Raw genomic sequence first — 14,143 nt, 5'->3', positions numbered from 1 at the left:
TCGCAGGTATGATTTCTTCATTAGCCACCGATTCCAGTATTCCTCTAAAACGCAGATTATTTCTTCGACTGCGATTTTCTTGGTCTTCCAAGTTCACATACAGGGTGTTAATATGTGACTGGCAGACGGAGAGGGATTGAGCCATCGCTGCACTATGTTCAAGTGTGGCTGCCTTAGTTGTCTCCAGCGTTTCAACTCTGTGACCCACATGTTGAATTTTCTGGGTCAGGACTGATATCTCCTGCTTCAGTGGGAGTAAAGCTTCAGCTAGTGCTTGTTTTACAAATCTTCTGGACACAGGTAAGGCTCGGGGAGATCCCATGTCCCCTGCATCACTTTCCCCCTCAGACTGACCTTCTTCTCCGCCGTCAGGAGCGCGGTCATTCAGTGGCGCCATTTTGGAATCTTTAACTCCTGGGCCTGCGGCTTGTTTTTTGAGAAATTTGGCCATCCCCGAGTTCGGGTTTATAGCCTTAGGAACTGCGCCTGGCTCGAGGGGTCTTTGTCCTGCGATTTTGACCATGATTCGGGTCTCTTTAGCTTGCGTATGCTTAAATCCCAGCAGGTCTGTGTACGGAGCTCAGCAAGATGCGGCCATTCAGCTCCGGCGCTAGCTCCGCCCCCCATGACTTTCAATATTTTATTGCATTCGACACGTGATGCTTAAAATAACATTAAATTTTTTTTTTTTCTGTTCTTCTGAAAGCTGCTAAATGTATATGTGAACCGTGAAATGCTTAACCTGTTTGGGACACATGATGTACCGGTACGCCCTGTGTAGTTCCGATCACCGCCGCCCGGTGGGCAGTGATCGGTACTGGGTGCCTGCGCAAATCATTGAGCAGGCACCCGGGGACAATGCGCCGGGGGGTCCTGTGACCCCCCCATGTCGGCAATCGCAGCAAACCACAGGTCAATTCAGACCTGCGGTTTGCTGCGCTTCTGGGTTATTCGGGTCTCTGAGGACCCGATAACCCGGAACAGGATGGTGATCGGTGGTGTAATAATACACCACCAATCACCATCCTGCGATCCTGAGAGGTGACATCACCTCTCAGGATCGCCTCTCATTGGTCGGCTGGGTGGGCAGTTCAAATTACAGCAGCACTCCTCTCCTCCTCCTCCTTTTCAGTCCTGGAGCCGAGGAGGGAGGAGTGCTGCACATCGATCTCCAGAGCCAGCACCCCCTTCTGTTCAGGGATCATCAGCCAGCACCCCCATCTGTGCCCTAGCACCCCCAGCACCACCAAGGTATTTAGAGAAAGGTTAGGGAAGGGTTAGGTTAGGCAGGGATATACAGGGAAAGTTAGTGAGAAAAAAATAAATAAATTTTTGTTGCATCACCCTAAATAGGGTGTCTGGGGTCCACAGCACAGCTGTGTGACCCTAGACCCTCCAGGGGTGCTGCAGCTTGGCCCCGCCCCCTCCCCCCCACAACTTTTTTTTGTTTTTTCTGCGTACACTGACTGTGGCCGGCACTCTTAGTGTCCGGCCACTGTTAGTGCATCGCACACCCCACCGCTGATCAACTTCGGACGATTGATCAGCGAGTTTTAATTTTAATTTTTTTCACTTTTTTTGTCCTTTTTTATTTAGTTTTTTTTTACTTTTTTGTTAGGTTTAGGGTAAGTTCGTGAACACCCGTGCCCCCACACACACGCACACCAATTAAAGTTTAACACGCATGCACACACACACACGCACACACACACTCCCTTATGGCCCGCCAGATGTTTCGGCCGAGGAGGCATGCGCCCAGCTTGCCTCCGAGTCCGAGAGCCCCAGTGAGAACGAGGATGACCCCATTTTCCTTTTGTCATCCGCGTCCTCCTCATCATCTAGCGATGATGATGAGCCCCCAAGGCGACGGAGACGCTGCCAGGCGGAGCAAGGGGACCGCCATGCTAGGGACCCTGTGGCCCACACTAGTACGAGCAGCTCTGGGGCTCGTACTAGTTTTCCGGCCCACCAGTTAAGTCCACCAGACCCCCCTGCTGGTGAACTTGCATGGTATACCCCAGAGCGTTTTGAGCCCGTGATTCCTGATTTTGTAGGCCAACCAGGAATCCAGATTTCCACAGTGGGCTTCACTGAATACAACTACTTTAGTCTTTTTTTCAGTGACCACTTTGTAAATCTAATGGTGGAGCAAACAAACCTGTACGACCAACAGTTTGTTGCTCAACACCCGGGCTCCTTTTTGGCTAGGCCCGGTGGCTGGACTCCGGTCAGTGCAGCCGAGATGAGGACGTTTTGGCGTCTCGTGCTGCACATGGGCCTAGTCAAGAAACCTAGTGTCAGGCATTACTGGAGTGGGGACGTCCTCTACCAGACACCACTTTACAGTACGGCCATGACACGCTCCTGATTCGAGGCCATCCGGAAATGCCTGCATTATGCAGATAATGCAGCATGTGCCCCCCAAGGTGATCCTGCCTATGACCGCCTGTACAAAATCAGGCCGGTCATCGATCATTTTGGGGCCTAATTTCTGCAGGCCTATGTACCTGGAAGGGAAGTCGCGGTTGATGAGTCTCTCATTGCTTTCAAGGGGAGAATCCTTTTCCGCCAGTATGTTTCCTCTAAGCGGGCGAGGTATGGCGTGAAGCTGTACAAACTTTGTGAGAGTACCTCAGGCTACACTTACAAGTTTTGTGTGTACGAGGGGCGAGATTCACGTATTCAACCCCCAGAATGTCCCCCCATCCTGGGTGTTAGCGGGAAACTTGTGTGAGACCTTATGCACCCACTGCTAGATAAGGGTTACCACCTGTACGTGGATAACTTTTATACTAGTATCCCTCTTGTTCCAGTCCCTTGCCGCCAGATCCACTGCAGCTTTGGGGGACCGTGTAGGAAAAATCAATGCGTGGCCTTCCCTACCCACTCCCTCTAGGTACCTAGCCCCCAGGGGTGAGACCCAGTGCCCTTACCAGTGTGAAACCTGTTGCTGGTCAGATATACAGGACAAGAAGGGATGTCCTGGTACTGGTCCACTAATTCACTGGTAACGCTCACCCTGTCCCTGTGCGAGGTACCGTGGCAACGTCCTCAAGCCTGATTGTTGTCTCTCGTCACTACAATCGTATATGGAGGGCTGCACACACATTCCAAAATGCCTATGAGCGCTCAAACCTGGCTTGGTGAACAAAAAACGTTCTGTCTACTGGTTGCAGGGTCTCTACACTTTCCAGGTGTGGCCCCCAACTGGAACAGGGATGGACCCAAAAAAGGTGCAGAGTGTCCTCACAAGAGGGGGGATACGGAAGGGACACCACCTACTCAGTGTGACACGTGGCACTTGATCAGCCCGGCCTCTGCATTATTGGTTGCTTCAAGGGAAGTAATCACACTTCCATGGAGTACTAAATTTATATTCCCCTTCCCCAATTTAGCCACTGACAATTGGATAAAAAACTATGGTTCTCAGACTTGAGACACAAAATTATTTTTTTTTCTAAAATATTAGTTTGTAAAACTAAAATAAATAAAAAAGTTGACATATTAGGTATTGCCACGTCCGTAATAATCTGCTCTATAAAAATACCCCATGAACTAACCCCTCAGATGAACCCGGTCAAAAAAATAAAATAAAAACTGTGTTTTTTTATGCCCCCCAAAATAGTGCCAATAAAACCATCCTCTCATCCCGCAAAAAATTTGCCCCTACCTAAAATAATCGGCAAAAAAAAAAAAATGAAGACTTTTCGACTATGGAGATACTAAAATGATTTTGTTTTTGTTTATAAAAAGATAATATAGTGTAAAACATAAATAAATAAATGAAAAGTAGACATATTAGGTATCGCCGCGTCCGTAAGAATCTGCTCTATTAAAATACCTCATGACCTAACCCCTCAGATGAACAAGGTCAAAAAAATCAAATAAAAACGGTGGCAAAACAGCAGTAACAAAGCAAGGGTTAACAGCCAAACAAAACGTAATATTTATTACCCTGATTCTGCAGTTTACAGAAACACCCCATATGTGTTGTAAACTGCTGTATGACCAAACGGCAGTACGCAGAAGGAAAGGAACGCCGTATGGTTTATGGAAGGCAGATTTTGATGGCCTTTTTTTGGAGGCACCATGTCCCATTTAAAGCCCCCCTAATGCACCCCTAGAGTAGAAACTCCATAAAAGCGACCCCATCTAAGAAACTAAACTCCTTCAAGTATTCAAAACTGATTTTACAAACTTTATTAACCCTTTAGGTGTTCCTCAACAGTTTATGGCAAATGGAGATGAAATTTCAGAATTTCTATTTTTGGTAACCTTACCTCACAAAAATGTAATATAGATAAACCAAAAATCATATGTACCCTAAAAATAGTCCCAACAAAACTGACACCTTATCCCGTATTTTCCAAAATGTGGTAACTTTTATGGAGTTTCTACTCTAGGGGTGGATCAGGGGGGCTTCAAATGGGACATTGTGTAAATAAACCAGTCCAGCAAAATCTGCCTTCCAAAAACCACACGGCGCACCTTTCCCTCTATGCCCTACTGTGTGCCCGTACAGTAGTTTACGGCCACATATGGGTTGTTTCTACAAACTACAGAATCAGGGCAATAAATATTGAGTTTTGTTTGGCTGTTAACCCTTGCTTTGTTACTGGAAAAATTGATTAAAAAGTAAAATTTTCCCAAAAATCTAAATTCTGAAATTGTATCTTCATTTGCCATTAACTCTTGTAGAACACCTAAAGGGTTAACGACGTTTGTAAAATCAGTTTTAAATACCTTGAGGTGTGTAGTTTCTAGAATGGGGTCATTTTGGGTGGTTTCTATTATGTAAGCTTCACAAAGTGACTTCAGACCTAAACTGGTCCCTAAAAATTGGGTTTTTGAAAATTTCTGAAAAATTTCAAGATTTGCTTCTAAACTTAGAACTCTAAGCCTTGTAACGTCCCCAAAAAATAAAATGTAATTCCTAAAATGATCCAAACATGAAGTAGACATATGTGGAATGTAAAGTAATAGCTATTTTTGGAGATATTACTATGTATTATAGCAGTAGAGAAATTGAAACTTAATAATTTGCAAATTTTTGGTATTTTTTTTTATTTTTTATAAATAAAAAATCTTTTTTTTTACTCCATTTTACTAGTGTCATGAAGTACAATATGTGACGAAAATACAATCTCAGAATGGCCTGGATAAGTCAAAGCATTTTAAAGTTATCACCACATAAAGTGACACTGGTCAGATTTGCAAAAAATTGCATGGTCCTGAAGGTGAAATGAGCCCGGTCCCTATGGGGTTAAAATAGATTTTTTTTTGTTTTGTTTTTGTTCTCCTGAGGGTACGTTCACAGTTGTGGTTTAAATCCAGCAGGCTCTTCCGGCATACAGCGTTTTTTCTCCTGCCGAAACCGGGCATTTATTAAGCATATATATTAGGGTTTATTATATTTTATATCACATTATATTCCATCATGTCATGATCATATTGGCCTGCCAAGGCGCGATCGACAGCCGAGGACCAGGAAGCGGTGAGTACAGAGCCTTCACCACTTCCTGGTCCTCTGGTACTAAATCATTAGTATTTGCCCCATAAGACACAGGGGCATTTCCCCAAAAAAAAAAAAGGGGAAAAAGTGTCTTATGGGACTAAAAATACGGTAATAACTGGAATGGGGCAACTACAGTACCCTGAAAGATTATCAACATTAGGGTTATTCACTTTAGAAAAAAGACGACTGAGGGGAGATCTAATTACTATGTATAAATATATCAGGGGTCAGTACAGAGATCTATCCCATCATCTATTTATCCCCAGGACGGTGACTGTGACGAGGGGACATCCTCTGCGTCTGGAGGAAAGAAGGTTTGTACACAAACATAGAAGAGGATTCTTTACGGTAAGAGCAGTGAGACTATGGAACTCTCTGCCTGAGGAGGTGGTGATGGTGAGTACAATAAAGGAATTCAAGAGGGGCCTGGATGTATTTCTGGAGCGTAATAATATTACAGGCTATAGCTACTAGAGAGAGGTCGCTGATCCAGGGAGTTATTCTGATTGGAGTCGGGAAGGGATTTTTTATTCCCCTTAAGTGGGGAAAATTGCCTTCCTCTGGATCAACTTGCAGAATAACAGGCCGAACTGGAAGGACAAATGTCTTTTTCAGCCTTATAAACTATGGTACTATGTTATCTGATTGTTATATTGTTTATCATGTTTGAATATGTTTTTATATCACATTATATTCCATTATGTTATTTGATACTACATTGTATTATATTATATTACTGTATGTTCTGTTTTACCATATATTTTATCACTATGCTATATACTCATTATGTTATATAATCTTTTATCACATTACATGATATATGTCAGAGTTCTTGTGTATCACTGTGTGATAGGACCCATATTTACTGTCCTATGCCCACACAGCCATGCAGGAGGAGTTTTCTCTGTCTAGGGACGCCTCCGACAATGTCACACAGCGGGCAAATCATTTATAGGCAAAAATATCACCGTGAAACCAGACACCACTTTATATGAAATGAGGGGAGGTAAATAATAAGACCTTTATGTAACGAGCTGGAGATCCATCCTCATCCCATCATCTTACTGATATATAATCTGGACACAATCAGATCAGAAGCACCCTTGGTTTGTGGAATAACTCAACAAATTCCCACCTATTCACATATGTCTCACCCAAACTGCAAGTGTGTAAGGAGACAGGACAACAGAGGAATAATTACCATGGGCCACCATGCAGGTGCGGGCAACCATCTTCCCCACAGAGAATGGATCATGATGCTGTGAGTCCTCCCCCAGATCTCTTTGTGAAGAAACAAATAGCTCTTATCTAACATTATTTTACTGATAGAGAGGTAGAGAAGGCTAACACTGACTATGGGCAGGGATGATGGAACCACCCATATCTCAGCAGGTCACCTACCTGCCCCATATTTATGGGTCTTGTCATAAATATTTTCTTATCGGTTTTAAAATGATTCATTTAGTTATTATTTGGCAAATAACTATTTGTTTGTATACATCAGATGTCCTCCCGCCATTGGTAGTGCCAATGATAGACATGTGTCCACCATTCAACTTCTCCTGGTATCGGGAACATGTTGGATATGTATAATGGAGACAACCAGTGTCATGGGTCAGTAAAATGTTGCTGCACTGAGCTCAGTCGGCAATGCATCAGCTTTATCCACGGTAACTAGAGAAATTACACGTGGATTAGACCAGACTGTAGATATGGTCACAACCATCATAAAGGCTAACAACCATAATAGACATTGGTCAGATGCTTTTTGTTCACTGGTGAATGATGTAAAGGACCATTTTCACTTATTTTTTTGAAAAACCCAAGTGAATAAGTGCAAGTGATGAGATTTTCCACCATACCTCATCCATAGGGAGAATCATTCTTCAATTTGTTGTCATGCGTCCAGTTTTTCTCACCCTTCAGTGATCTGCTGGAAGGACACGTCTGAGCAGTGGCCATTAGCTCATAGAAGGGTGTTCCAAATGGGACACCTTCACTTATATACTCTATGTGCCCTAACAGTATGCAAAGAGCACCTTCTCGCTAGCACCACCTTGTGGAAGTCGCTCCCTGAGTCAAAATCCAACTTTTTAACAAGCTTTGGAGTATGACAAGGGAAAATGCCAAGCCAGATATCCATACATAGACAGCTGTTTTGGGGTGCTTGCCCCTCATCAGTACACAGTAGTATTCTGGCTGAAAGGGTGCCATGCCTTGGATGCAACTTGAGCAGTGTACACGATGCCTTAAAAAAGACTAGTCTTGTATGGAGACTTACTGAAAGTGCTCCATAGTATGGAGATTTATTGGCCAATAGTGAATATGGAAAGTAATGAGATAATCTTGTTGATGTTGGATTATCGTTTTGTGGATAGCGAGCACACACTGTAAAAATACCAGACTAAGGCCATGTTGCCTCATGTAGAGATAAAGTTAACTATGCTCAAGATAAGTGGGTCCTGAGCTCTTTCAGAGTACAATGAGAGATAACGAAGGGGATGTGCTGACAGTCTTTTGATAACAAGTTACACACTATAACATAATTACACATATCCAACACCAATACACATGTAACGCAAACTGGTGACCATGTCATCACACAGCTCCCCCAAGTTAAAGGATGGCAGACCCGGTGAGACCCTCTATGGGTCCACTTGGGGATGTCCATGTTAGTCACCCTTCCAGTTCTGTTTGACGAGATAGTCCATCAGCATTCGCATTGTGTTTCCCAGGGTGGTATTAGATTGTAAAAGTGAACGGCTGTAGGGACAGGCTCCATTGCAACAGCCGTCCATGTGCCCCGGACACCCGGTTCAACCAAACAAGGGGGATCTCTAAAATCCTAGGTCCGTAGTCGCTAGGAAAGATGGCTGGCCCTCAGGCTTCTCCAGCAGCCCCATTGACGGTTCAGTCCGTCACATACCTTTAGAATATAAGTATTTAGAGGATTTCAAGTTACTGAGAATTATTATTGTACTAGCAGAACGACCTGGCTTCGCACGGGTATATTTCATCTATTTTATTTAATGTTTGTGTGTGTCATTAAAAGATTTCAACAGTATACCCCTTAACAGTGACCTCTACAGCACTCCGCTCCTTAACACTGACCTCCATAGCGGACCATCCCCTTAACTGTGACCTCCACAGTTCCCTGTCCCCTTAACAGAGACCTCCACAGTGCCTACCCCCTTATCAGTGACCTCCACAGCAGCCCCCCTTTTAACAATGACCTCGACAGCATCCCACCCCCTAATAGTGACCTCCACAGCAGCCTGCCCCTTTAACAGTGAACTCCACAGCAGCCGTACCTTCATTAGTGACTCCACAGTACCCCATCTCCTTACCAGTGATTTCCACAACACCCCGTCCCCTTAACAGTGGCCTCTACAGCAATCTGCCTCTTAACACTAACCTCCATAGTGGACCTTCCACTTAACTGTGACCTCCACAGCAGCCTGCCCCTAGGGTGGCCCTAGGTCCGGTTTTAGGCCAGTCAGTCTGTCTGTCAGACTACATGTCCTCTGTCCGGGGCAGGGCTTGGATGGACACAGGGATGTTATTTTGAACAGCTCACTCTCAGACAGCAGCACTATGCAGTCTGAGCAGGAGCTGCAGGGAAAAAGTCGCCCTCCCTCGATCCCCTGCAGCTGACAGAAGTTGATTTTTACCTTCATTTTTTAAATATTGGCACCTCATTTGCTATGCGCCAATCCTGTGGAACAGTCCATGTCAGTATAGAGTCCGCAAATATCAGAAATAATGGTCTGGCTATAACATTACTTAATTCTCTTAGGATAGGGGTGTATGCCATCTGGTTCCGTTGATTTGTCTATTTTAATGTTTTTAAGACGCTGCTGTACTTCTTCCTGGCTCAGACAGGGCATATTTAATGGGGAATTTACTTTACATTCTGCATTTCATCTAACAGATAATTTTCCTCAGTGAATACAGTGGAGAAAAAAAAAAATAGCTAATAGCTGTGCTTACTTGTGATTGCTCTCTATAACTCCTCCTCATCACTCTTTAAGGGGCCAACTGTTTCAGGTTTAAGCTTTTAACCATTTTTATAATTGAAGAACATTTAGTTTTACTCTCTTTGGCAATTAATCTGTCTCTAGTTTGGCTGCTTTTATCAATCTCCTGCATATTCAATTTTTTTCCCTTATATTTTTTTAATGCTTCCTCGCTGCCCTCCTGTTTTAGTGATTCAAATGCTTTCTTTCTGTTTTTGTATTCATTGCTCCCTTTACATTTCTATTTATCCATATTGATTCCTTTTTGTTTTTCACCCTTTTATTCCTATACGGCATGTACCTCTCAAAATTCATTTTGTGGCTGCATTTTTATTTTTGAGGACATTGTCCCAGTTATTGAGGCTAATGGCCTCTCTTAGCTTGCCTAAGCAATCAGTCTCGTAGCTTGCTAAGATCTCGCTAAGGCATTTGTTCCCGTTGTCTGCCCATGTACCAAACTCTACCTGTTTAACGGATTCTGACACTCCATTGTCTGACTGACCTGTTAACGTTATGACCCTCTGCTCCCAGCCCTAACCTCTGACCTGGTTCTCATATTTTCACAAACTCTGCCTGTTCTGACCTTGGCCTGTTGCCGAATTTGAGTTTGTCTGATTCCTCGTAGCACCGAGGGTCTCTAACCCCTGTTCGTCAGCTGTCAACCACACTTGGACTACTCCAAGAGGTAGCAGTCTGGTGGTCCCCTGCAGTGCAATCCAGATCCCTGTACAGGGGTTAAACGGCGAATACCAGGGGACTGCTAGGATAACACACTTAGGTTTAGCCCAAAGTCAAACTGGTTGGTTGACACAGTGGTTCCACACCCACTGCCATAAAATGGACGTTGCTTTTGGTAAGATTTGAACCCAGGACTGCAAAGCAACAGTTCTATTTACTGAGCCACTGTGTTCCATATATTGAGGATATCCACGTACTGAGCATGGTATGAGTATTGAGGATATCCGGGTACTGATGATCTGTAGGTATTAAGGATTTCCAGTTACTGAAGATCTATGAGTTCTGCAGATATAGGAGTACTGATCCATGGGTGCTGAGGATTTCCAGATCACATTGGATTGTCCTAATTATTGACTGATGTTTCATTCTAATGGTACGGCCAGAAGGTCAGGTTTCCTGATGCAGTCTCCGAAGTAAAAAAACAAAAGTCAATAAAAAAAGAAAGAGGAGAAGTCATATATGTCCTTTATACTTTCTCCCCTTTAATGATCCACTCCTAAATTTGCCTTCCAAAACTCTACTTTACTGACTCGGTATATTTAGAATGACAATCACCTAAAGCAAATGCACCAAGGTACTGAATGATTTTTCTGAAAAACTAGTTCAACAGTTGGAAAATCATTGATGTGAACATTAAAAATAATAATTAGCCATTACTATGTTGTCCAAAGTAAATGGGAATTTTTGGTTGTTTAGACAATATGGTTTAGTAGTGTAATGAATGTCAAAGTAGACGTTGCCTGAGTGTGATTTACCAGTCACACAATGATGTTCACACAACCAATATTCAGACAATAAATGTTTAAATGTCTGTCTGTCTTCTCCGATCCATCGCCTACATCGGTTGTATAACTAATTGCTTAAACAATTACCGGCTTGTGTAAATAGACCTTTAGTGTCCGCTGCTGAGCTTCATAGTGTAGGACATACTTCTCTCATTTTGAGACCTCCTTATGTGATAGATAAGACCCCAAGTTATTATACATGGTCATACACAAATAATAATTACTTTTACACGGACAAACACTTTGATCATCCTTGAATATAACGGACAAATTGATTTTTGTTTTCTTTTTCATAATTTATGTCTATCTTTTATGGTCAGTATAAGCTGAAGAGCTGGAATACTTGGATTCATACAGTGTAAATCACCAGAGTATATATGAGAAGGAGAATAACTGAGGTACACAGTGTAGGAGACTCATGGGCCTGGCGACAACAATGGCCCAAACAACCAGCCACCCATAAAGGAGCTGACTGAACTCCAGTGGGAAGCTTAAGTATTACATGGCCCAAGAGATGAATAGTTGTGCTATGTAGCATTTCCATATTGTCAGAATTACAATGACTAGCAGCAGAATGATGGTTATGATTGTCCTCAGAGGCACTCGGCTCAGGAGGTTTGGAACATATTCATTACTCACGCAGATTTTAAGAGACATGAAGTAGAAGCAAGAGACATAAAATCAGGCCACAAATCATGGTACTGCTGAGGTGTCGAGAGACGAATGACAACTGTAGATTCAGGAGAGTGTCAGCACCTCTGCAAATCCCCTGGTATAATATACTATGGAGATTCAATCACGCCTTTGAATTACATGTTATTACCTCCCACCATGAGGGACAGAGAGCCTGTAATTAAGATACATGACCTGTAATCACTGAGTGCCTCAGGAGGAGTCATATGTAAACATCTTGAGCCTTCGGGCAACGTAAAACCACCAATTCTAGCATTGTCCTCTCCGCTGAGTCCTGGGTCCAGATGTTTCCTCACAGGACCTGACACATGCAAGGAGAAGACTGCACATGTGTCTGCCTGTACATATATATATACAGGGGGTGGGCTTAGGTCTGTAGATGGGACTTTGTTAGTCTATGACAAGGTTTCATATATTCAACATAATTTGGGGGAGAGCGGTTTAACTACAATCATATAAGAATTTGGAATGTTGATTTATTAACAGGAAGAAGAAGAAGACAAGATCTGAAGGACATCTCAGGTGCACACGTAAGTAGAGTTATGTTGGGATCCTACGACATTCTACTTCTTCAGGGCAACACAAATATTCTTCCAGGTTAATTCATGTAATTGAAGCTTAGAGATAACATATCTTTGTGATTGTTGTGGCCCTGAACATGGGATGCAACAGCGACTCAGTGGGTTGGCAATGGTTGGTGTAAAGCCATGTATACATATAAGATAATGGTCAGTGCCATGTGGCTTATCAGTCGCCCATGGGATTGTTCATATGTATGTCCCCACCAGAAACATGCCAGGTTAAACTGGCCACCCATCATTGTAAATGGCAAATGATCAGACAAATTTGGCAGATTATTCCATATACAATACACGTATCTTCGACCAACCACAGCCAAAATTTTCCAACCCATTGAATCATATTTTTTGGTAGACAGATGTCTTCTGTTGGCAATTCTCATTGTTTACATTAATGGTGGTTGGCTTAATTAGCTGACTATTAGTCCATGTGTAGGGACACCTATGGAAAACATAAGATGGGCCGATATCAGAGCGGACCAAAGTATCCCGAGGTTATTTCCCTTTTTTGTAAGACACACTGGAAGGTTCAAAAACAAGGATAATCACTGTAGGGGGAAGACAATGTATATTAATTATGATCTTGACTATTGTGTTTTTGATAAAAGTTGTTAGGCACGGAATGCAAGAATTTATCATTTTCTGTCATTTAGCATTTTGTATATTGTGATCTTTCTGACTCATTTTTTTTTTTATCTTGTGCAGTGAGGTCATGGGAAAATCATGTTGAGAAGAAAAACATCCACATGGTTTCATTAGATACATGCTGGTCATAGATTAGGGAATTCCATATGTTAAAATTAAAAATTACCAATTGATCTTCGGCGTGAGCTGGACTTCCATTTATATGCAGATCTATCATTCAGCATGAATTACTTTTCAGCTATAGCACCTGGCAACGACTGAAAAATCCATCAGCAGATCAACTTTTCCACAGATATTTCCACATCTAAGGCAGCAGCGTTTTTAATCCAGCCAAATCTCTGCACAATGGGATGGGATGAACTCCGGCAGGCTGTTCCTGTGACAAATTTTAGCGCTAGCCTAACTTATGTCCCTGTCCCAGCCCTGACCACATTTCCTGACCTCCAGTATCCCTATTACATATAGACTGGGCCCCCTTGTTCCACTGAGTCTTTATCCCTAGTAGTTTGGGCTTCCTCATACAAATGTCCATTAGAAGTTTGGAATCTTCCCAATAGAGCCCTTCACAAAGTGCCTACTCCCTTTATGATTGTTATTTTTTCAACTTCCATATTCACAAAATAAGCCCGATACAGATGTAGGTCTAATTGCGAAAAGCTGTTAATGTAATGCAATGTTTGTCCATGGATTGCATCTGGTATTGCGGGTCAGTCTCATTCACTTCAATGGAGTAGAGCTGCGATACTAGACACAACTCATGAACAGTTGTGGTGCTGTTTTTGGAAGAAAGCATCCATGTTCTTCAAGCCTGAATGTTAGGGTGTGTGATTGCAGAGAGGGGTATGGATTGAAAAATGGATGCACATGCATGGTCACTTCCATTAGGGTTTATTGAATATAAAGAACCAACAAGAATTTGGTTCACTGTTTCCATATCTAATATTAACCAGTTATGGGTGGTGGTATACGGGGGCCTAGAAAATTCAGGAAAATAAATAATTTTTTGTCAGTGCAATTTCAAGCAATTTAATTGTGGACTGGTTCTCATCCCATATATCTCTACTGTAATGACACATAAAAAAAAAATCTTGATTACAGGAATCGGGCATTACATGGGAATATACAATGTAATTGTGGACTGGTTCTCATCCCATGTATAGTCCCTTGTAATGC

General features: G+C 42.8%; 1 protein-coding gene across 1 annotated transcript in view; it reads left to right on the top strand.

The window, feature by feature from the left end:
* The window catches only part of LOC122944600, a 565,582-nt gene that overhangs the window by 416,043 nt on the left and 135,396 nt on the right, over nucleotides 1–14,143 (top strand). The window lies entirely within an intron of this gene.

This window comes from Bufo gargarizans, chromosome 8, assembly GCF_014858855.1.
Source record: "Bufo gargarizans isolate SCDJY-AF-19 chromosome 8, ASM1485885v1, whole genome shotgun sequence".
Classification (NCBI taxonomy): Eukaryota; Metazoa; Chordata; class Amphibia; order Anura; family Bufonidae; genus Bufo; species Bufo gargarizans.
This window is presented reverse-complemented; position numbering and strand designations above follow the sequence as displayed.